Genomic DNA, 25,828 nt, shown 5'->3' with positions numbered 1-25,828 from the left:
CGGGCTGGCAGCGCCAGACCACCCACGGTGTCCAGGCTTCCATGGGGGACCAGGCAGGCCAGGCGGGCAGCGCCTTATGCCGCCTGCTGAGTGGAGGCCACGATAGGTAACTGGGCATTGGGGCGGGGGCAGCGCCAGATGCCACCTGCGGGGTCCAGTCCAGCATCGGGGACCGGGCAGGCCAGGCGGGCAGTGTTTGACATCGTCTTAAGGGTCTAGCTAATAGGTAAGCGGGCGGGGGTTGGGCAGGGAGTGGAGCGCCTGACACCGCCCGCAGGGTCCAGGCCGCCATTGGTAACCAGGCAGGCCTGCCGGGCAGTGCCTGACTCCTCCCGTGGGTCCAGGCCGCCATCGGGGATAAGGCAGGCCAGGCTGGCAGTGCCTGACTCCACCCGCGGTGTCCAGGCCGCAATTGGGGACCAGGCAGGCTGGGTGGGCAGCACCTGACATGGTCTGCAGGGTCGAGCTGATAGGTAAGCGGGAGGGGGTGGGGGGGCGCACCTGACGCTGCCCGCAGGGTCCAGGCCGCCATTGGTAACTGGGCAGGCCTGGCGGGCAGTGCGTGATGCAGCCTGTGGGGTCCAGGCAGCCATTGGGATCCAGCAGGCCTGGCGGGCAGCACCTGATGCCACCCGCGGTGTTCATGCCACCATCAGGCACCAGGCAGGCCGGGCGGGCAGCACCTGATGCAGCCCATGGGGTCCAGGCCGCCATTGGTAACAGGGCAGGCCTGGTGAGCAGTGTCCAGTCCACCATGGAGGACCAGGAAGGCCAGGTAGGCAGAGCCTGATGTCGCCTGCTGGGTCAAGGCCGCGATAGGTAACTGGGCAAGAGGGGGCAGGGAAGCGCCTGACACCACCCACGGTGTCCAGGCAGCCATTGGGACCCTGGGTAGGCTGGGGTGGCCAGGGTCTCTGGGATCACTGTCTGCCCCCGGGCTGCCTGTGGATACCGGTGGAGCAGGCCCGGGTTAAACATTTTAATGAAAATGGGATGCCTGTGCACCGGCCCACTGTGCCCAATCCCTGGCGAGGAGAGGGCAGTGGGCAGTTAGCAGGCACCAGGGCTTGGAATGGACTGGGAGCAACTAGTCCATTAGTTGCTCCTGCAAGCATGCTACCAGGAAGAGGTGCTGAACCATGATGACACAGAGGGCTGGCTGATAGAGGCGGCTCTTGCTGGCGCTGAGCTTGAAAAGCGCATCAACAGCCTGATTGACTAAATCGCCTTTCTGAAGAAGGTGCATGAAGAGGAGATCGCTGAGCTGCAGGTGCAGATCCAGTACGCTCAGATCTCCGTGGAGATGGACATGTTCTCCAAGTCCGACCTCTCTGCAACGCTCAAGGACATCTGCGCCCAATAGGAGAAGCTGGCTGCCAAGGACATGCAGAATGCAGAAGAATGGTACAAGAGCTGCTTCACCATGCTGACCGAGAGCACTGCCAAGAATACCTACGAGGTGTTCACCAAGGAGGAGGTGTCTGAAAGCTGCCACCTGCTCAAGGCCAAGACCCTGGAGATCAAAGCATGCTGGGGCATGAACTAAGCTCTGGGAAAGCAGCTGCGAGAGCTGGAGGATAAGCAGAACGCCAACAATAGTGCTATGCAGGACACAATCAACAAATTAGAAAATGAGTTGAGAACTACAGAGAGTGAAATGGCATGATATTTAAAAGAATACCAGGACCTCCTCAATGTGGCTTTGGACATTGACACTGAAGCTTACAGGAAACTCTTGGAAGGTGAGGAGACCCAGCTCAGTTTCACCAGCGTGGGAAGCATAGCCAGTGGCTACTCCCAGAGTTCCCAGATCTTTGGTCGATCTGCCTACGGTGGTTTACAGACTAGCTCCTACTTGATGTCCACTCACTCCTTCCCTTCTTAATACACCAGCCACGTCCAGGAGGAGCAGATCGAGGTGGAGACCATTAAGGCTGCAAAAGCCGAGGAAGCTAAGGATGAACACCCCTCTGAAGGAGAAGCTGAAGAGGAGGAGAAGGAAAAGAAAGTGGCTGATGAAGAGGAAGGAGAGGAAGAGGAAGAAGGTGCCAAGGAAGAATTTGAGGATGCAAAGGAGGAAGAAGAAGGAGGTGAAGGTGAAGGAGAAGATGCCCAAGAAGCTGAGGATGAGAAGAAAGATGAAGGTGCTGGGGAGGAGCAAGCAACCAAGAAAAGATTGAGCCCCCCCTTTCATCACTTATTTTAGGAATAATCCTCCTGAAACCAGGTCATCCCTGTCACCAACCAAGCAGTTGATTTCCCGATACTATATGAATTAAGAAGTCAATATATGTAACATTCTGAGGTGACTCAGGTTGGACATTAAATGTTGTGCTATGACTTTTCTCCTTATGCAGAGTATCTGTTTGCTTGCAGAATGGCTTCCTGGCTTGCTGCCAGCCTGTGCATGGTCCATGCTTATGAGTTCAGGATCCATGACAATGTGAATAATTCCGATGTTTACAATAAAAACACATGAATACATGAATTCACTGATGTTAATGTTAAACTTCATGGAAAAAATAGTCCTTTTAGTCTTTGGTGATTAGAAATTAAAGACCTCAAATCATGTCAGATAAACAGTAAATAAAGTTACACTGAATGACAAAAAAAAAAAATACATTAGGGGCCAGGAAACATTCAAAGAACTGGGGAACAATCCCCAAATCAGGAAGGGAAGTCACAGGGTGTATATTATTGCTATGAATACAGTATTTCCTACTACTTACAACATATACAATGTAATGTATTAGATGCCTTCCTATTGCATGAAGTATGTATTCTCATAGAGTAATACTGGTACATGTGTTATAGTTATGGCAGTATGTCATATCCTATCTATATTAATAAAAGGATAATATGCTAATTAGACCATGAGACCTTCCAGAAGTCCTTCCAGACAAAGCCATGGTGGTGGGGCCGAGGCAGAGGCAGTTAGGGGTGATCAGGCCAGGAGAGGAGGGCAGTTGGGGGTGATCAGGCTGGCATGCAGAGTGGTTAGGGGTGATCAAGCAGGCAGGCAGGAGAGCGGTTAGGAGCCCGCACTCTTGGATTGCGAGGGGGTTGTCCAACTGCCAGTTTAGGCCCAATCCCACAGAGGTTTCAGATTGGAGAGGATGCAGGCCGGGCTTAGAGACACCTCCCCTCCCATTCCCCCCCCCCCCCCCCCCCCCGGTGCATGAAGGGCTGAGAGACACCTTTCCTCCCATCCCCCCCGTGCACAAATTTCGTGCACCAGGCCACTAGTTTTAATATATTTGTATAAGATTTACAGTATAATTAAATAATTAAGGCCTTCCATATGAGAGTGGGAAGAATAATTACTTGATCATAATTCAATTATTTTAAAACCCCAACTTAAGGAAATGATTGAATCAGGAGAAAGAGCAGCAGGTCAGAGAGCCCGATGTAATTAAAAGTATTCAATGCAATCTAATACCACCACACTTAGAGGTCTAGATCATAATCTAGACTTTATAGTTAAAGTTCTGGATCCTTTTTCCCCATTTAAACCAGAATTTCAAATGCCTAAATGCAAGCATGATTAAATTTAAGTCTGAAGTAAACATACACACTTGTATGCAAACAACTAAAATAGTCCTTGTGTAAACTTGAGCATATTTTCCACATACAATTTCAACTGAAAGAGAGAGCTGGGGGGTTGAGGTGACCAATGGGGAAAAAAGGAGACATGTAATACTTTAAACAATAAAGAATTTGAGAGAGAGAGAGAGAGAGAGAGAGAGAGAGAGAGAGAGAGGTGATGATTTCAGAAACATGGAGAACATACATTCTTAAATTCCCACTAATTCTAAATGAGTTCTAATAATAATGTGTATATTTAATGTTTTTCCCTTGCCTATCATAAAATTATAACATTAGAGATCATTCCCAAAATTTTACTCACTAATAGAGAAAGGGTAAAGGTAACAGATAACTATTTCTGAAGTATTATTAATGTAATAAAATGTGGATATAATGATAGATCTTAACTGATCCTTCCCCTCAACTAAAATTTGTGTATTTTTTAAAAATACTGTTTCCATTTCTTAATCATTTTTACTCTTTAGCTTTAATATTTTAACTTTTTAATAAAAGTGAACTGTATATTAGATAAATTATCACTAATTCATTGTCTCATCTTTTGTTTTTTTTAAATATATTTTATTGATTTTTTACAGAGAGGAAGGGAGAGAGATAGAGAGCTAGAAACATCAATGAGAGGGAAACATCGACCAGCTGCCTCCTGCACGCCCCCCACTGGGGATATGCCCGCAACCAATGTATGTGCCCTTGACCGGAATCGAACCCGGGACCCCTCAGTCCACAGGCTGACGCTCTATCCACTGAGCCAAACCGGTTTTGGCTCATCTTTTTTTTTTTAGCCTTGGCTGTATATGTTCTAATTTATTCCAATAGGATACCCTCTATATATCTGGTTTTTACATTATAATTATAAATATTACCTTTGATTATTTAACACAAAGTGTTATAGAAAAGCTCTGGGAATAATTAGCTTACTGCTTCACCCCAAAATAAAACAACATTTTAATTTTCATTTGTAATACCTGTGTTCTTAAATATATAAAATTATACATGTTTTTGGAGTTCATCTAACTCAATTGCCTCCATATTCAGGCAGCTCTGAAACTTCAAGAATGAATAAGACTTTTGGGTGTAGAAGATGGAAATATCATAATGGCTGATCGAGGGCTTTAGACCAATAGAAAACAGTGAAAATAGAAAGAAATTGAGGGCCTTAAGTTCATGGAGAGAGCCAAGAGAACTATGGTACTTCTGTTTCACCACTCTGTCAGACATTGCCTCTAATTATAGAAGTGTTCTCATTCCCTACCACAACCGTTTTTTAATGATAAACTCCACATCTAAAAATAGAGGCTAACCATGCTGTATACTTGTTTTGTCAGTCCTTGTAGTAGCTGTAAATGGGTATCCTTAGCAATCCTGACCAAAACAGAAGGCTGCTTGAGATAGTCTTGAGAGAGAAAAAAAATCCCTGTTAGAAAGTAATTTGTCAGGAGTTGTGGCAGCCACAAGAAATCTTTTTTTAAAATATATTTTTATTGATTTCAGACAGAAAGGGAGAGGGAGAGAGAGAAACATCAATGATGAGAATCATTGATTGGCTGGCTCCTGTACGCCCCACACTGGGAACTGAGCCCACAACCTGGGCATGTGCCCTGACCGGGAATCAAACCATGACCTCCTGGTTCATAGGTCAACACTCAACTACTGAGCCATGCCAGCTGGGTGCCACAAGTAATCTTGTGAACCTAAGAAAAATTTGAGGTGGTTAGCCAACATGTCAAGGATGATAGTCCAAAAGGTGACCAGAGACTGTATTTCTGATGTCATAAACTGAACTAAACCAACACTGCATCATCTGGTTTCCAGTCTTGTCATATGAGATTGTAAAGAATATCTACACTAACTTCGGTATAATTCTGTGTTTTGGGAAGGAATTGTGGATAAGGTTGAGTATAGGTCATCCAAAGATTTATCCATCTTACACATTTGAGTCACTCTTTTTATCTCTGGTACTAATGAGGGACCTAGGAGTAGAAGATCAATAATTTTGAGTAATTAAAATCAACAGGGTAATAGAAATTGAGATGAGGTATTGAATGAGGGTGGAGGGCAGATATCTCTTAAACACACCACAAGAAGGAGATATGTTTCCAAGCATTTTCTCCCCCCTCAAATGTGAGTGAAGGATATACTGAAAGTTTCTAGCAATTAGGGATGAGTAATTTAAAATTAATTGTATCCAACTGCCTCTAGTTAATTGTAAAATGTCATTCATGGTGTACTTACTGTATTTTCTTTCATTTTTCATTTCAGTGAATGTGAATATGTTAATTAAGAATATGTTAATTATATATTCATATTCAAGCTCTATCACCCATCCCAACTCTCTCTACTCCTTCATTAGATCTTAAATTTTTGAATCATGAGTTTATTTACACTATAGTTTAAGGAATCTAAACCCCACAGCTTCATTTTTTCTTATATAAAACTTGACCTCTCTCTTGTTTTTATTTTTCTGTATATATTTTATATGCTTAAATCTGTTTAATTAAAATTCTGAAAGAAAAAAACACACAATTGTCTTCTTACACCATAGACAGGTTTAATATAATAAGTACCATGACTTCTTAAGTTATTTATTAATAATGCTGCTTATTTTAAATATATTAATCTAATAATCCTACTTGAAGAATGTATTCCATAGAAAAGTTCACACAAGATTTAAGGGAACTATATTTATCCTATCTAATAAAAGAGTAATATGCAAATTGACTGTTCCTCTGCTACAACCACAAGCCACACCTACCAGCCAATCAGGAGCAAGTATGCAAATTAACCCAACCAAGATGGCTGCAGCCATGGAGCAAGCAGGAGGCTTGGGTTTCCCTGGCAATGGAGAAAGCCAAGCTTCCTGCCCACTATGGCTGGCCCAGGCCTCTACTCAAGACTACAAAGTTTCAATTATAGAAGATAAATAAATCCCAACAAAAATGGTGGCAGCCACGGAGTGAACAGGAGGCTTGGGTTTCCCTGCCAATGGAGGAAGCCAAACTTCCTGCACACCCTGGCTGGCCCTGGCCTTCGCTCAGGGCTACAAAGTTTCAATTATAGAAGATAAATAAATCCCAACAAAAATGGCTGCAGCCACTGAGCGAGCAGGAGGCTTGGGTTTCCCCAGCGATGGAGGAAGCCAAACTTACTGGCCTGCCTGGCCGCAGCTCAAGGCTACAAAATTTCAATTATAGAAGATAAATAAATTCAAGATACCAGGGCCTCCACTTGGGTCGCCAGGAGGGTGGCCAGCCTGCAAACCACCACAGGCCCCTCGCCCAGGCCGCCCCATGCCCCAAGGGAACCCTCACCCTGATCCAGGACACTCTTCAGGGCAAACCATCCAGCCCCCACCTGTGCACCAGGCCTCTATCCTATTTAATAAAAGAGTAATATGCAAATTGACTATCACTCCAACACACAAGATGGCTGCCCCTATGTGGTCAAAGATCCTGCTCCTATGTGGACACAAGATGGCCACCATAAGATGGCCAGCAGGGGAAGGACCAGGTCTGCAAGGGAGGGCAGTTAGGGGTGACCCAGGCCTGCAGGGGAGAGCAGTTGGGGGGGACCAGCCCTGCAGGGATGGGCAGTTGGGGAACCAGGCCTGCAGGGGAGGGCAGTTAGGGGTGACCAGGCCTGCAGGGGAGGTCAATTAGGGGCAATCAGGCTGGCAGGGGAGCAGTTAGGCATCAATCAGGCTGGCAGGGGAGTGGTTAGGGGGTGATCAGGCTAGCAGGCAGAAGTGGTTAGGGGCAATCAGGAAGGCAGGCAGGCAAGCAGTTGGGAGACAGCAGTCCTAGATTGTGAGAGGGATGTCCGACTGCCCATTTAGGCCTGATCTTACTGGGATCATGCCTAAGCAGGCAGTCGGACATCCCTCAAGGGGTCCCAGATTGGAGAGGGTGCAGGTTGGGCTGAGGGACACCACCCCATGCACGAATTTCGTGCACCATGCCTCTAGTTTTATATAAAAGATAAAGACCTGCAACATGTTTTAAGTAAAATATGGACATGGTAAAATAACACAAATAGTGTAATGTAATTTAAATTTAAATGTTTTAATTTTTAATTACATGTGTAGACATATACTTTTCATTTGAAAATATAATAAAATGCAAGAAATGAACAAAAATCACCTTTGAGAAAATGTATAACAGAGGTCAAGGGAACTTTTATTTTCTGTTTTGCCTGATTCAAAACTAATAAAATTACTTTAAACAAGGTTAACTTTTCTATAAAGAAAATAAAATTATATGCATTCATCAAAATGAATAAAATCTAATTTAACTTATGTATAAAGATTCCTAAGAGCCCGGCTGGCGTGGCTCATTGGTTGAGCATCTACCCATGAACCAGGAGGTCATGGTTGGATTCCTGGTCAGGGCACATGCCTGGATTGTGGGCTCGATCCCCAGTGGGGGGCGTGCAGGAGGCAGCCAGTCAATGATTCTCTCTCATCATTGATGTTTCTATCTTTCTCTCCCTCTCCTTTCCTCTCTGAAACCAATAAAAATATATTTTAAAAAAGTAGAAGTTTTCTAACAGCCCTGGCCGGTATGACTCATTTGGTTAGAGAATTGTCCTATGCACCAAAGTTTTGCGGGTTCCATTCTTGGTCAGGACACATACCCAGGTTGCGGGTTTGATCCCCACTCTGTGTGTGGGAGGCAACCAATTGATTTTTTTCTCCCTCCCTCCCCCTTTCCCTTCCTCTCTCTCTAAAATCAATTTTAAAAATTATAAGAAATATTGATTTCTTAAAAATCTAATAGAAGGATAATTCAAAAGTATGACTTCAATTATGTACAATATGTGTTCAGCTTTGAAAAGGAAAGATATAATATACAATTTCAAGGAAAAGAGATTATTTGGCTTTGGACAGCAGGGCAAAATGGAAATCTTAGAGGTGAAGAAACGACACACATCATTCATTCACAGAAAGAAAAGGTAAAATTACTAAATTTACAAAAGACAATATGAAAAAAATCTGAGTACATATGCTGAAATATGTACAAGGAAGAGATTACAATGTCTAAGTTCTTGAGTAAATGCACAGGATGGAGATGCCTGTTAATGTCAGTAGAGAGGAACTTAGAAAAAGAGGGATTGAAATATATGATCAACTTCCTCCTCTAAGTTTAAACTAGCACCTAGGCTGTGGCTTTGTTCTCATGAGTTGGGAAACTGTCAGAGATTATAATCAATATTGTAGATATCACAAGTACCTAATTTATTCTAATAAGCACCATCTATGGCAGCTAATACAATTATTTGATAATGTTGGCTGCATAAAAATGATTGACAAGATAATTTCTCTCTTTGCCTACCTTTATTAAATTGCAATCCAGTGAATTTATATACTTCTGATTTTACTTGAATAGAAAAAAAATGGCTACTCAGTTGTTTAGGCAAAATATCATTTCATTCACAAATTTCAAAATGTGACATTTCAAACTATGTAAAAATCAAACTTTTTATTAAAATATGAAAAGACTAAAACTTAGGAAATTATACCTTAATCCAGTACTAGTCAATGTATTGACCCTGGATTAGCATATCAGCATCATCTTGGAACATTATAGAAATTTCTCAGGCTCTACCCCAGCAATTCATGTTTTAATTGACCTTCTAGTGCAGTGGTTGGCAAACTCATTAGTCAACAGAGCCAAATATCAACAGTACAACGATTGAAATTTCTTTTGAGAGCCAAAAACCAACTTCTGCGCATGGGCCACGAAGTTTCAATCGCACTGTAAGTGCGCGCCCGCACGTGGTATTTTGTGGAAGAGCCACACTCAAGGGGCCAAAGAGCCGCATGTGGCTCACGAGCTGCAGTTTCCCAACCACTGTTCTAGTGATTCTGATGCAACTAATGTTTCAGTAGTATGGCTTTAATCCATAAGAATCCAAATGACAAAGGACAGAAAAATGGACAAGTGAAGATATGGTTCTAGCTTGTCTTTCTGAATTATCTGACATTTTATAATTCAGATAAAGGCTTAACTTCCTTTCGATTTATTTCACTCACACTTGAGAAATACCAATTTTTGTTTCTCCCCTGAGTAAACTGAGTGTTGATGGAGCTAATTCTGTGTGCTCAGTTATCTTCTGTTATCACTGTTGCAGTTCAAAGGCCTTCCCTTAAAACTCACAACTTCCCTAGAAGCTGGCAAATAATGAACCCTGGGCTCTAGAACCTTTGGCTGTCCTAATAAATATGCAAAGCCTTTTCACACCATCTGGCTGCAGGCCAAATTGCCTCAACATCAAAAGCTGATTCTTGAGTGGACACATTAGGATGGAGTGTGTTGGTACTGCTGTGTGATGAATGTGCCATGGGGTGAGCCTGAAATGTGCTTTATTCAATCCACTGTTATTAATGAATCCATTTCCATGATTATGATCTACACCTGCAAATGCTAAACACCCAGAGCAGTTTTCTTTTCTCTTTTTCATAAAATGTAATGTGGATGCAGCCACTTTGGAAGACAGTTTGGCTGTTTCTTACAAAGCTAAGCTAAAAATAGTCTCACTATATGATCCAGCAATCAGATTCCTAGGTAGCAATCAGATACCTAACTGATTTTAAAACTTATGTCCACAGCAATACCTGCACATGAAAGTATATAGCAGCTTTATTCATAATCAACAAAAACTGAAAAGAACCAAAATGCCCTTCAAAAATAGAATGGATAAATGAAATGTAGTACATCCATATAGTAGAACATTATTTACTAGTAGTAACAAAAGGGCATGAATTAGCAATGCAAGCAAAGACATGGATAAATCTTAAAGGCATATTACTAAATAGGAAAAAAAGTTGAAAAAGCTACATACTGCATGATTCCATTTATATTATATTTTGAAAAGGCAAAGCTGTAAATATGGTTAACAGTACAGAACTTGCCACCAGAGAGAGGTCTGAGAAGGGGAAAGGGTTGAATAGATGAAGCACAGGGGATGTTTTAGGGGGCTGAACCTATTCTGTTTGATACTGTAGTGGTGGATACATGATACTATGCTTTTGACAAATCCCATATAATACTGTAGCTCAAAAGTGAACCTAATGTATGGAAATTAAAAAAATAATAATTTAAGCCTGGCTGGTATGTCTCAGTGGTTGAGTATTAAACCATGAACCAGAAGGTCACAGTTTGATTTCTGGTCAGGGCATATGCCCGGATTGCAGGCTCAATCCTCAGTAGGGGTGTGCAAGAGCTGGCCGATGAATGATTCTTTCTCATTATTGACGCTTCTATCTCTCTCTCCCTCTCCCCTCCTCTCTGAAATCAATTAAAATATATTTTAAAAATAATTTAAGACCACAAATAGCCACAGCAATCTTGAGAAAGAAGAACAAAGTTGGAGGAATCACAATACCAGATTTCAAGTTATTCTACAAATCCACTGTAATCAAAACAGTCTGGTACTAGCATAAGAACAGGCATATAGACCCATGGAACAGAACAGAGAACCCAGAAATCAACTCAATATGTTACACTCATTTAATATTTGACAAAGGAGGCAAGAGCATATAATGGAGTCAAGACAGTTTCTTCAATAAATGGTGTTGGGAAAATTGGACAGATACAAGCAAAAAGAATGAAACTAGACCACCAACTTACACCATACACAAAAATAAACTCAAAATGGATAAAAGACTTAAATGTAAGCCGCAAAACAATAAAAATCCTAGAAGAAACCATAGGCAGCAAAATCTCAGACATCTCTCCTAGCAATATGTTTATAGGTACATCACCTAGGGCAAAGAAAACTAAGGATAAAATAAACAAATGGAACTACATCAGAATAAAAAGCTTCTGCACAGCAAAAGAAACCATCAACAAAATGAAAAGGGAGCCCACTGTATGGGAGAACATATTTGACAATGATACATCTGATAAAGGGTTAATATCCAAAATATATAAGGAACTCATACAACTTAACAAAAGAAAAACAAACAACCCAATTAAAAAATGGGCAACGGACCTAAATAGACACTTCTTCAAAGAAGACATACAGATGACCAACAGACATATGAAAAAATGCTCAAAGTCACTGATCATCAGAGAGATGCAAATTAAAATGACAGTGAATTATCACCTCACACCTGTCAGAATGGCTTCCATCAACAGATCAACAAACAATAAGTGCTGGCAAGGCTGTGGAGTAAAGGGAACCCTAGTACACTGCTGGTGGGAATGCAGACTGGTACAACCATTATGGAAAACAGTATGGAGTTTCCTCAAAAAATTAAATGTGGAACTGCCATTTGACTCAGTGATCCCACTTCTAGGAATATATACTAAGAAACCCAAAATACCAATCAGAAAGAATGTATGCACCCCTGTGTGCATAGCAGCATCATTTACAATAGCTAAGATCTGGAAACAGCCCAACTGCCAATCAGTGGATGAGTGGATGAAAAAGCTGTGGTACATTTATACCATGGAATACTATGCAGCCCTAAAAAAAGAAGAATGTCTTACCTTTTGAGACAGCATGGAGGGACCTGGACAGTATCATGCTAAGTGAAATAAGTCAGTCAGAGAAAGACAAGTATCACATGATCTCACTGATATGTAGAATCTAAGTAATAAAATAAACTGATGAATGGGATGGATCCAGAGACACAGAAGCATGGAACAGAGTGTGAAATCTCAGAGGGAAGGCAGAGGATAGAGGGTGGGTGGAAGGCAATCAATCAAAGACCTTTTATGCATATATGCATGGCCCACAGACAGACAATGGGGCAATGAGGACCTGGGGCAGGGGGTAGGAGTAGGCTGGAAGGAGTCAATTGGGGGAAAAAGGGGAAGATATGCAATACTTTCAACAATAAAGAATTATTTTAAAAATAATTTTTAAAAATATATATTTTATTTATTTTTTTACAGAGGAAGGGAGAGTTAGAAACATTGATGAGAGAGAAACATTAATAAGCTGCCTCTTGCACACCCCCTACTTGGGGATGTGCCCATAACCAAGGTACATGCCCTTGACTGGAATCGAACCTGGGACCCTTGAGTCTGCAGGACAATGCTCTATCCACTGAGCCAAACCAGTTAGGGCTTAAAAAATAATTTAAGAAGTCAATACCTAGTGCCATGAAAGACTCTGTATTACAAATATATAATACTAGGGGCCCGGTGCACGAAATTTGTTCACTGTGGGGGGGTCCCTCAGCCCAGCCTACCCCCTCTCACATACCGGGAGCCCTCAGGGGATGTCCTACTGAGGCAACCAGGCTGATCAGGGGAAGGCACCAGCCCCATCACCCTGCTGCTGCAGCCACTGCCAGTCACCACAGCCACCAAGGTGTTTTCATCAACACGGACTCCAGTCCCTTCACCAAGAAAAAATGACAACTTTCTTTAGGCATTTTCAAGATGTGTCCTTCATAGGATATGCATTTCTTTCTTTCTTTCTTTATTTTTTTATCCTCACCTGAGGATATGTTTTCATTGATTTTTAGAGTATGTGCAAGAGAAAGGGAAAGACAGAAACATCAAAGTGAGAGGAACACTTTGATTGGTTGCCTCCTGCATGAGCCCTGACCTGGGCCCCAGCCAGGGAGGAGCCTGCAACTTAGGTACATGCCCTTGATCAGAATCTAACCTGGACTCTGCGGTTAGCAAGCCTAGGCATTATCCACTGAGCCAAACCGTGTAGGGCAGGTTATGACATTTCTTAGCCCTCCAGCAGCGGACCTTCGTTTTTTTCTCCAGGAGTGTGGTGGAAAAACCCTAGATCACCTTTTTGGATTCTTATACCCAAGTTACTAAGAATATTACCAGTGGCATACAGGGAGCTTAGCCAATGAGCGGTCAGAAAAGGTATTTCCTCTATAGTTCACACTGATCACCTCCGATCTCTGGCTCTGCCCCTGCCAAGGCCTAAAGCCTCCGGGCCTGGGCAGGGGCCCCCCAGCTCCCTCTGATCACCAGCTCCACCCCTGCCAGGCCTATAGCCTCGGGGCCTGGGCAGGGGGCCCCCCAGCTCGCTCTGATCGCTGGCTCTGCCCCTGCCTAGGCCCCAAGCATACTCCCTCTGATTGGCTGTGGGCATAGCGGAGGTATGGTCAATTTACAAATTTACATGTTTGTCTATTATTAGGTATGATGATAACCTCATTGAAGAAGTAGGGAGTGGAAATTACTGACCTAAGTAGCTTTGAAAAATGAGTGGCAAAAGGAACTGTAAATAAGCACTTTACTCTAGTTAACAAGTTTTCTACCTGGTGTAAGGGTTAACAAACCTAAAACCACAATGCATGTATGGTGGAATTGAACAATTAAGTAAATGGATGGTGGATGGGGTACTCTCATCTTCCACTGTTAGAAAGAGAGGTTACAAGATGGAAAGTCTTGAATAATTAATTTGATACTGAATTGGAGTTGGAATCATTGGTATTAACTCATGTTAAGTTTATTATAGATACAGATGGTTACAAATAGAAATATTTATAGATAGGGGTTTATATACATATGTTTTAGTACACACACATGTATTTCTGTGCTGTGTAAGCTGAGAGGGTCTAGAGATAAGGATACCCCTGGCGCAATGAGCACATTAAATGCTCAACTCTTGATTTCTAATATCATCCTCCAAGAAAAGGAACTAGGGCTCCTTGGAAAAATGGCCGATTCTAGGACTGGGGTAGAGAAAATTAAAAATGAACATGGACCATCTTGTAGTGCCATAAAATAAGGAAATGATAAAAAAATATCCACAACAATGGAGTTATGTCAGTGATATAGGAGCCAACTGAGAGAGAGAACTTCCAGCGGCCAAAGCAGGAGCAATTTGAACAAAATAAAAAATGTAGTATTGGATTATAACTCAAAGTAGTATAAAATATACCAGAGGCCCGGTGCACAAAATTCGTGCACTAAGGGGGTCCCTCAGCCCAGTCTTGCAGTCCGGGAGCCCTTGAGGGATGTCAATCGTACATTCTTAGCGCTGCCGCAGAGGTGAGAGAGGCTCCTGCCATTGCCGCTGCGCTCACCAGCCATGAGTCCAGCTTCTGGCTGAGCAGTGCTCCCCCTGTGGGAGTGCACTGATCACCAGGGGGTAGCTTTTGTGTTGAGCATCTGTCCCCTGGCGGTCAGTGCACATCATAGCGACTGGTCATTACACTGTCTGGTTGATTTGCATATTAGCATTTTATTATATAGACATGACCATACTGAAATAAATGAGTGCATGAATAACTTAATGGGAAATAGACAAATATCCCATGCAGAAAAATTCCAAATAAGCTTTATAAAATTTTTCCCATTCAAAGAGGTGGCATATAACTTCCAACCCCTGAAGTATTGGCTGTGCATAGTGACTTTCTTCCACAGAATACAATGTACATAGCGGGAGAAAGAGTAACTTTATAGTGGAGACACCTCACAAACACTACCTCAGCCAGGTAACCAAGGTTAACATAAACAGTGGTAAGGAATGATGATCACATGAACCCTTGATATGATGTGATTAGAATGTTACTTGACCTTTGTGGTATTCCTTCCCAAACCCCAAACTCCAGTAGAATCATGACAAATACATCAGCAAAAGCAAGGGAAGTCTGCAAAACTGTCACAGGCTAGAGAAACATAAGGAGACCTAATGAATAAATGTAATGTGGTAAATTGAATTGGATCCTGGAATATAAAAAAGGACATCAGGGAAAAACCAAAGAAATCTGAATAAAGTATGAACTTTAATTAATAACATTGTATCAATACTAATGGTAATAAATGTACCATAGTAAGGTAAGAAGTTAATAATAAGGGAACCTAGCTGTGGAGTATATGAAGACTGTCTGTACTATCTTTGCACATTTTCTGTAAATTTAAAATCCTTCTAAACTAAGAAATTTTATTTAAAAACTAGAGGCCCGGTGCTCAGGATTTGTGCACTGATAGGGGTGTGGCCTGTGGGGATCAGCCTGCTGTGGGAGCCCCGCTCATCAAGGTCAGCTGAGCAGCTGAGGACCCACCCTCTGCAGCAGAGCAGAGCTCCCCCTGTGGTCTCACACTGACAACCAGGGGGAAGCTCCTGCATTGAGTGTCTGCACCCTGGTGGTCAGTGTGCATCATAGTGACTGGTCAACCAGTTGTTCTGGTCAGTCTGCTTTTTGGTCACTGGTATTTTATTATATAGGATATAATGTGAATAGATGGTATATATTGAGCATTGTGTGATTATCCTTGTCTCATTTGGAATGGGCTCTATTTGGAAATTTTGTTATATCAAGGTGGTGATCATAACTCTGGGGCTTATTTTGCAAGTATCAGGCATGGAACTATATTAACAATTTTATGATCAAAATATAAATTTAAACATCTCAGTCATTGGTGAGGAAGGTGGAAAGTCCTTCCCCCCCTCCCCTGCTATAATTCCTCCCTCAACTTAGTGAATGCTCTTGACACTTTTAGGTTACTTAGAAATATAGGAGTTTCTGTTATTCAGTGTCTTTAACAATTATGGCCACTTTCCTGATCCTCACAATTAAATGGGCTCCCTGTATAACCTTCTTCAAAACCTGTAAACAATGGAGATTACAATTTCTTTTCTCTATAAATTGAAATAATTGGTTTCAAAATAAATAATTCTACTCAAAGGCTTTAAAAAATTCACAGATGATAGCAATCTCATTCTCCCCCCTCATCATCATGAGCATTACCCTGTCTTTATATTTGCTTTTTGCAGCCAAAGTTACTTGTAGTATTCATTGGGAACTGTCTCTCAAATTTCTGCTAAGTCATTAACTCAACTGATATTAATTTAGCACCTGCTATTTGCCAGATGTTGACTTAGGCTTTGGGATACAGTAGTATATGAAATAGACAAAGACTTTTCTTTCATGCAGCTTGGATTCTGATGGGTGTGAATTAGAAAGAGAGAAAGTATAGGAAAATTAATAATTTATAGGACATCAGATCATAAGTTCTATGAAAAAAAATAAAAGAAAACAAGGTAATAAAAGCTGATAAGGAGCATTATGTTATTTTTTAAAAATAGGATGTCAGAGAATGTCTCCTGATAAGGATAAACTAGGGAATATACTTGATAATAATAAGGCAATGAAACATGTGGCTTGATAGAGCAGTACTGTAGTTACCAAAATTCCTAAACCAGCAACATCAGCATTATTTGGCAACTTGGTAGGAATGCAAATCATTGCATCCCACCTTAGACCTAATGAATCCGAAACTCTGGGAGTGGGACCCAGCAATACGTATTTTAACAAGCCCTCCCTGTACTCCTAATGCAGCTAAAGTTTGAGAACCATTGATGTAGGGGAAATTCATTTCATGTGGAAATAATAGCAAGTACAAAGGCACTAAGAAAGGAGTATGCTGATTTTGTTTGAGGAACAGCAAGAAGATCAAAGGTGGCAAAAGCAGAGTGAGTGAGGATGAGAGAGCAATAAAAAAAATTGGAGATGGATGTAGAGGTTAGTGTGAAGATTTAGGAAGCAAATTGTGCTGTGACTTGTAGACCATGCTGTGACCTTGGTGTTTATTCTGAATTGGGGAATCTGTGGAATGTATTGAGCAGAAGAGTGACATGATCTGACTGACATTTTTAGAGGATCTCTGTTGTGTTTATGGTGGACTGTAGGTGTGACCAAGTAGAAGCAGATCAGAAAGGAGGTTATTGTATTAATCTAGCTCTCGTTTTATTTAGCTAGGCATACTGATTTTATAGCTTTGTTGTGAGGATTGAAAGAATCATGACTGTTATACCACTTCTAGTTCCCTAAATGATCATTGATTTCAAAATCAAGTCTATTAGTGTTGGAGTAAACACCTTGAGGTAAAGAAAAAACAATCAATGCTTGTCTACTCTTATTCTTAAAAGTATCTAAGTAAAGGCACTTTAGAAAGTTACCAAGTATACAATCTTTTTGTTGTTGTTGTTGTTGAAATGTCCTCACCCGAGGATATTTTTTCCATTAATTTTTGGAAAGAGTGGAAGGGAGGGAGGAGTGGGAGAGACAAAGAGAAACATCCATGTGAGAAAGACACATGGATTGGTTGCCTTCTGCACATGCCCCAACTGGGGCCAGGGATCGAGCCTACAACATAAGTAGAATTGACCTGTGACCAGAATTGAACCTGCGACACTTCAGTCCTCGGGATGAGGCTCTAACCATTGACCAACCAGCTAGGGCTAAAATCTGCTTACTATAAAGTAATATTCCACTGGATTGTATCAATTTGATTTTCTACTAAATATTCTTTAAATTCATACCAGATGACTCTTGTGTCACAATATTACAAATGATTGTTGGAATCTGCTTCCCTCTCTTCTGAGACCCATGTGAAAATTATCTTTCCCCATCTCCTTGAAGATTAATAATATGCACTTAATGAGAATGGGCCTAGGTGGTGTGTATCAGTGTAACATGTCAGCTCATCTCAACCTCTGCCTTGGTGATCATGAAAACACATCAGAAGGATCTTCCCTTAGCTTGGGTCCTGGAGTAATAACATGAAATCTATAAATAATCACTTAACAAATACAACAATGTGGCAGTAAGAGCAGAATTAAGATTTTAACTCAGGAACAGTTAAGTCTAAAGCCAGTGAGCAGTTTTCTTTATGATATGGAATTTCCCTTATTATCAAAGTCTAGTAGTATTGTATTTCTTACAGAGACTAGGGTAAACAGTATAGGGCAGTGATGGGCAACCTTTTGAGCTTGGTGTGTCAAACTTCGCCAAAAAACTGAGCATAACTCGGGTAGTGTGTCACTTTGAGGAAAAAACATTATTTCGTAAATGTTTCATCCTGGGCATGCAGCCACCTCAGCGGCCGCGTGTCATCAGAAGTGGCTACGCGTGTCAGTGCTGACACGCGTGTCATAGGTTCGCCATCACTGGTATAGGGCATTGTTTGGGGTCTGCAATTGTTATCCAAGCTCATGCTAGGGAGGTTCTTGGGGTGCCGATGAAATAAGCATTTTCAGAAGGCCCGTCGGGAAGATGGGATGTGGAAGAAGGCTTTATTTGCGTGGAGTTACATTTCTCAGGTTCCAAAATCCCATTTCCCCCAAGCCAGTCCTGAAAGAGGGGCAGCAGGGAGTTCCTCAGAGCCAGAGGCAGGGCCAGTGCCCAGAGCTTCCTTTCCATGTTGCAGTCAAATGTAGTTCAGTATCCAGGCTAATTAAAGTTCATCAATCCATGTGTGTGAAGTCCAACATGGCTGTGTGCCACCTTTGCACAGGGAAGCACAGCCTCCACAGCAGGAGTCCCAAGATAGCCTGGTGTGTGTGTGTGAGAGAGAGAGAAGCTAGAGTGAACTTCCTTTGCTTGGAAGTGTAAATATCCAGGTTTCAAGTGCTTGTAGTGGCCATGCCCATCCTGTCCAATTACCTGTTTCCAGGTGTGATTGACAGGAAGGCACTTTCCCAGGTCACTCAGACCTTTCAAAGCAAGCATCTATCTGGTGTTCCCTTTCCTGTTAAATAATAACCAGGTTATTACAACAGCATCACAATTAATGAGCTATAATGTCTTAATAAAGACAGATTCCCATTTATATACTTCCTTTCTTATGATATAGAAAGAGAGGACTGTACTTAGATGGGCTGGGGAGGTGATTTATGGGCTATGAGTTGAATAGAGCTAGACTCATGCCATTGTTCCAGTATACTAGTATTTTCAGCAAGTTCTAAGTTTGCTCTCGCTCTCTTGTCACACTTGCTTTGCTCTTACTCTTGAGCTCTGAGTTGTGGTATAACTTTAGATGAGATAGCATGTATAACGGTAGTTAGTACACCCCACATTCTTTTTTTTAAAAATAGATATTTTTATTGATTTCAGAGAGGAAAGGAGAGAGAGAGAGATAGAAACATCAATGATGAGAAAGTATCATTGATCAGCTGCCTCCTGCATGCCCCGCTACTGGGGGTCAAGCCTACACCTTGGGCATGTGCCCTTGACTGGAATCGAGCCTGGGACCTTTCAGTCCGCAGGCTGACGCTCTATCCACTGAGCCAAACCAGCTAGGGCCACCCCCACATTCTTTCAAATGTCTACTACTTAACAGCTAATTTGTGGCAGCACTATTGTAGAGCGCAGGATAAAGTACCAAATGAAACACAAAAATACCTGTCTTCAAGGAGCATAAAAAACGAAAGCAATCACTGCAGATTTCTTAGCTTTCATTTTGTACAGATAGTGTTCCTTCCACTTGCAAAAATCTGCTATATCATCTCTCCTTTTCTTTCTCAAAACCCTTTCTAATTTTTATTAGTATGGAATGCTGGGCAGGGTCAGTTTTTTCATTAACATTGAAAGGTAAAGTGAAACTATATATTTTTTCACTTTATAATCTTCTTATTATATGGAAAATGGTAGATCTATTTTAAGACTGCATTTTCTATCCATGAAACTAAGAAAATCTGAGAGCCACCACATAATAATAGAACCTTTCATCCAAAGGTAACTGTTTTAAAACATTTTCCCACATTTCCCTACTGCACTTCATAAATTTTTGTTTCTGGTCAAAGATCCAGTCAAGGATCACTGACTACATTTGGTTGTCACGTCTCTTTAACTTCTTTTAATGTAGAAGATTTCCACCACTGTTTTTGTCTTTTATAGCAGTGATATTTTGAAGATACCAGGTCAATTGTCTTATAGGATCCCTCACATTTTGACTTATCTAAATGTTTCCTTATGGTTAGATGCATGTTAAATATTGTTTTATAAGAATTTTATCAATGTAATGTGTACTTCTTATTACAGTGTATCAGAAAACACGTAATGTCAACTTGTTCAGTTATGGCTATGTTAGTTTGAAGACTCAATTAACATGGTGTTTTCTAGCTCTCTTCATTGTAAATGTACTTTTATCCATTGCAATTAATAAGTTTTGGCTTTACATTAGGGGACATATTAACATTCTGTTCTCCTACATTTCACCTAATGGTTTTAGCATCTGTTGATGATTCTCGCCTAAATTAATTAGTGGTTGCAAAGGTCATTGGTAATCTTCTAATTATATTGTTACATGTAAATATATTAGCTAGAATTTTTTATGCAATGAAGAGCTTGCACTTATCTTTTGTTTTTGAGTATTACTATGAACTTGGATATTTTTAAATATTCAATATAATATGAACCATTACCATTATTATTTATGACTAGAGTCCTGGTGCACAAAATTTGTGCACTCAGGGGGTCCCTCAGCCTTGCCTGTGCCCTCTCACAGTCCAGGAGCCCTCAGGAGACGTCCCTTGGGGAGCAGGCCTAAGCCATCTGTCGGACATCCTTAGTGTTGTCATGGAGGCGGGAGTGGCTCCCGCCACAGCCGCTGTGCTCACCAGCCGTGAGCCTGGCTCAGGGCTTCTGGCTAAGCAGCACTTCCCCTGTGGGAGTGCACTGACCACCAGGGGGCAGCTCCTGTGTTGAGCGTCTGCCCCCTGGTGGTCCGTGTGTGTCATAGAGACCAGTTGTTCTGCCGTTTGATTGATTTGCATATTAGCCTTTTATTATATAGGATGTTGAAATTTTCCCATTTGACCAGTTGGAGGCCTGTCAGGGAAACTCTTTTTTTCCTGTGGTAACCTAATGGAATATTTTAAATGTTAATGAAAATCTTTATTTCTTAAAGCCTGAAAACATATACTTTATTATTCCAGTGACAAAAATTGTGTTTCTTTTATATTTTACCTAGTAACTTAGAAATGATAATTCTAAGCATAAATCTCCATTTTATGCAATCGAATGAGCAGAGTAAAAAAGTATTGAATCACTTTACAAATGATGAACTCTTCCCAACAAACTAAACATAAAATAATGGTATCACAGCTGTTCTCAGCTGCACTTTTTTCATTGCTGATCTTTCTGGGGGGAAAAACCTGTAACCTTTTAATGAGGGTTAATGAGAAATGGGAAAAATGTCACAGAACTCTCAGGAAACTTGCTAGTGTTCTTGAGTGGTATTGGGTAATGGGTAATAATGATTTATCACTCTTCATAGTTGCTGATAAAGCAATTCTCAATAAAGTCTTGGAAATGTGTTACCATTGATATAAAGTATATTATTTTTTTAAAAATATATTTTACTGATTTTTTACAGAGAGGAAGGGAGAGGGATAGAGAGTTAGAAACATCAATGAGAGAGAAATATCGACCAGCTGCCTCCTGCACACCTCCTACTGGGGATGTGCCCGCAACCAAGGTACATGCCCTTGACTGGAATCGAACCTGGGACCTTTCAGTCTGCAGACCGACGCTCTATCCACTGAGCCAAACCGGTTTTGGCTAAAGTATATTATTTTTAATTGGCCATTTCATCTATAGCTGAAAAACAGATCACACTATCTATCAGGAGGAAAGCTTGTTTTTGAATCACTGGTGCATACTTGTAATACATGTTTAATATTTGATTTTCTGTGACCACTGCAGTTTGCCATTTCACCATTTCAGTATAGAAACTAAATGCTCACCATTTTTGAGTGTTTGTTTCCTTGTACTTTGTATTATTATAATGAACTAGAGGCCTGGTGCATGAAATTTGTGCACGAGTAGGGTCCCTAGGCCTGGCCGGTGATCATGGCTGATCAGGGCCTTCTGGCTGCTGGCCAGGGCCTCCCTTTCTGGCTGCCAGCTGCCAACTGGAGCTTTCCTTCATTCTGCACCACCCCCTGGTGGTCAGCGCACATCATAGCGAGCAATAGAACTCCAACGGGGACACTTTGCAAATTAGCCTTTTATATATATAGATGTTTGCCCTTTGGGCTTAACTACATTAAATTATTTTGCCATCTAAGTATGAATTTTGCAAGTAGATAAATGACCTTCACAGTTCTAGCACCATTTGCGGCACACATAGACATCATATATATATATATATATATATATATATATATATATATATATATATATATATATACATATGTGTGTGTGTGTGTGTGTGTGTGTGTGTGTGTGTGTGTGTTTTATTTTTAAAAATATTTTTAATTAATTTCAGAGAGAAGGAAGGAAAGAGAGAGACAGAATATCAATGATGAGAAAGAATCATTGATTGGCTGCCTCCTGCGTGCCCCCCTCCGGGGATTAAGCCCACAACCTGGGCATGTCCTCTGACCGGGAATTGAACCTTGGACCTCTTGATTCATGGGCCAATGCTCAACCACTGAGCCACACCCAGCTGGGCCAATACATATTTTTATAAAATATAGATGAAGAATTAAAGAAAGAGAGAAATGTGCGGTGGCGTGTGATGGTGTCTAATAAAGATGAACCTTTTATTCTTGGCTGATCTTCTTGTCCTGTAGCCAGGTCTCAATCCCTCATCCCTTTCTTGCAAAGCCTGGCCCTAGTGAAGCTAAAATAGGCAATTTGACATATGGGGTGGGAGATGTGGAAAAGTCAGACAAGAACCTCACCCAAGGAAAAAAGAAAAGGGTCTGGAGACTGGCGAAGTGTGAAAAAGCCTCCTCATCGGAAAGTCCTAACTAAGAGTGTCACAACCAAATAGGTTAAGAGTTTGCAGGGAGGTGACTGTGGGGAGATGGCCTTTGCAAAATATTGAAGCTCTAAGCTCAGAGATATTTTTCATAACACTTTTGCACTGATCTAGTTTTCTCCCTTTGGCTGAAGATGTATGGTTGTTGACTCCAAGTTCCATCTAGGAATCCCCAAAACCTAAAATATATAAATTTTCCTGAACAGAAGCACTTGGATTATTAATGTGAGTTATTTCCAAAAAAAATGAGCAAATCCCTTATATAAAATATATTTAAATCCCTTAAGAGAATTTGGCTCCTTCTTAACCCTAATAAGAGCCCCACTTGTTCAGAAAGTATCCCAGATGTCCCTGTAGGGAATGAGAGGAGAAAGCTATGCTACACAGAAATATTTGCTGCTCTCAATGTAGGTAGCTGCCTTAATTGTGTTAAAGAAATTGTCAGCTCACATCTAATGTATTTCTTCCTGAAAAAATCTTACAAGTTGTTTCCTGAATAAGGGTTCACTTTAATTTAGGGGCAATATAATACCTATTTATATCGGTTGTATCTTGCTTTCTGAAATTACTCCATGGTACTGGTAACTACCTAACATGAGTAATTATATTTAAACACTGTAGTTCTTCTATTTATTTAATTATTCATCTCATCTTCTATTAGAATATAAATTCAATGAAGTCAAAGACTTTGTAGCGTTCACAACTGTGGCATCAACACCAGAAAAGTAGCTTAGCTTTACTCAGAGTAGATGCTTGATAAGCATTTATTGTTGAATGGCACACTGGTACTTACATTATTATGTGAGTTTAGGAGCACATATAATCTGTCCTATTCTTTATTCCACCCATCCATCTGAAGCAGAATACAGTGCTCTCCTCATACAAAAATGAAATGAAGCTTTTTATTTGAGGTACCCTTGTAAAGATAGAGGGTGCATTGGGGATAAAGTAAGATCTTTGCTCTGGGAAATGAAGTCTCTATTCTGAAAGTCTTACCTCTTGCTCTATTCTCTCAACCTCAAACCTTTATTATATGTGAAATGTAAATACCAGTTTTGACTTCTCTTCTCCATTATTATTTTTGCTCTTCTGTATATATGTGGGGGCAAGGGAGCACTGTATTTTCACTGTACAGCACACAGAATTTACTCAGATCAACAGATGAATTACACCTTGAGAAATGCTAATCATGCCAGTCATTTCTGTGGGCCAGTTGAGGAAGAGGAAGGCATTTCCTTTTTTCCCCCATTTTGCTATCTCTCTTGCTGAGAGTTTATCTAGAATTAAATGTATTTCTATTATTGTAGCCCTCAAGCTATTCATTATCTGGTGTCTGCTCTAGTCCCATTATTCCTCGCTAGCAGTCAATTCATCCTTGCAACTTGGTCATCTTAGTTAACATTAGTAGGCATGGCCCCTGGATGTGAGCTACAGAGGGAGATATTTCATTATAACAAGAGGGAAAGCCCCATCCAGAAGTTTAGTACTCAAAGGTAGGGTATGAAATCTCCAAACCCTTCATTTCACCCTACAGGAGACTCAAAGGGAGAACTCTTCTGATTTCCACCTTTGCCTCACTGAGGGTAACACCTAGCCAGACAATTCTTTGTTCAACTTGAGTTTCATAATAATCACATTTGCCTTTGTTAATTCAATTTCCTAATATAGAATTTCTAAAGAAATATCTAAAATTCTTGTTGAATAAGTAGCATTAGGGGCAATGAAAGAAAGGAACATTCAGGGGAAAGTGAGCCCAAGATTGCATTACAAAAGCTAGAAAGAGGAAAAATTCAAAGGCACAAACAAAAGTACTAAGTAGGAAAAGGAAATCTTCAAAATGTCCTTGAAGATGTCAATATTTCAAATTATTTTTCAGAGCATCCAAAGCCCTTCATTATCTAACACCAAATTACTTTTCATGATAATTTCATAGCACTGCACTCTTTGCTCTGGATATACTTTGAGTTATGTTTAATATGCACACTTAGGCTCATGTGTGCTGGCTAATATTGTTCCCTCTACCTATAATTCTTTTCTCTGTCTCCTTTCTCTATCTAGTAAAACAATTGTCACATTTTCAGCTTATATGAAGTATATATTATTATTATCCTCTTTATATATGTGGAAACTAAAGTTAATAAAGTTTGTCTTTTCATACCAATTTAATAATTGTCACTAAGTGTACAATGGCATAACATAAAATGTTTGACTTAATGGACATATTTCTGGATAGAAAAGCTAAGCTCAAAAATGTTAATCATAATTTATTTATGGCTTCCTCTTTCACTTAATTTTGTTCCACATCAGACTTTGTGGTACACAAAATAAGAATGATAAGGATGCTGATGAGGGTGAGGATGACTATTTCTCTACTGGTTATCTTCCCAATTTAACAGCAGCAAAAAATAATTAGCTCTTCAGGCTTGACAAAAGTCAATCCAGAGAAAATACACTGAGCCCGAGGTAGCATGGGCTTCTCTGTTTAACTCTGAGCATAGCAACCATACTAATAGATCTACCTATATTTTTCTTTGATCTTTGTCCTATTTTATAAGATAGAAGCTAAAAATCAGAATAAATTATGCCCAGAAATGTTCCATGATTTAGGGGAATCCAAGTATTTCATATAGCCCAGAACTCCTGGGGAGAGAATTCCAAGTAAAGAAAATTGACAACCATTCTAGATCATGATAACAACAACAATGAAAAAGATAAGAAAGAACATGTTTTCCCTAGTTATGATGTTT

The 25,828-nt window shown here is 40.8% G+C and overlaps 1 long non-coding RNA gene and 1 pseudogene across 2 annotated transcripts in view; both read left to right on the top strand.

The window, feature by feature from the left end:
* The window catches only part of LOC307096174, a 238,014-nt gene that overhangs the window by 137,280 nt on the left and 74,906 nt on the right, over positions 1-25,828 (top strand). The window lies entirely within an intron of this gene.
* On the top strand, positions 566-2,396 carry LOC307095979 (neurofilament light polypeptide-like; annotated as a pseudogene). The gene is made up of 2 exons: positions 566-775; positions 1,124-2,396. The product of its transcript is annotated as a neurofilament light polypeptide-like (transcript).

Source organism: Cnephaeus nilssonii (assembly GCF_951640355.1).
Source record: "Cnephaeus nilssonii genome assembly, chromosome: X".
Lineage (NCBI taxonomy): Eukaryota > Metazoa > Chordata > Mammalia > Chiroptera > Vespertilionidae > Cnephaeus > Cnephaeus nilssonii.
The sequence above is the reverse complement of the archived record's forward strand: the minus strand, read 5'-3'. Positions and strand labels throughout refer to the sequence as shown.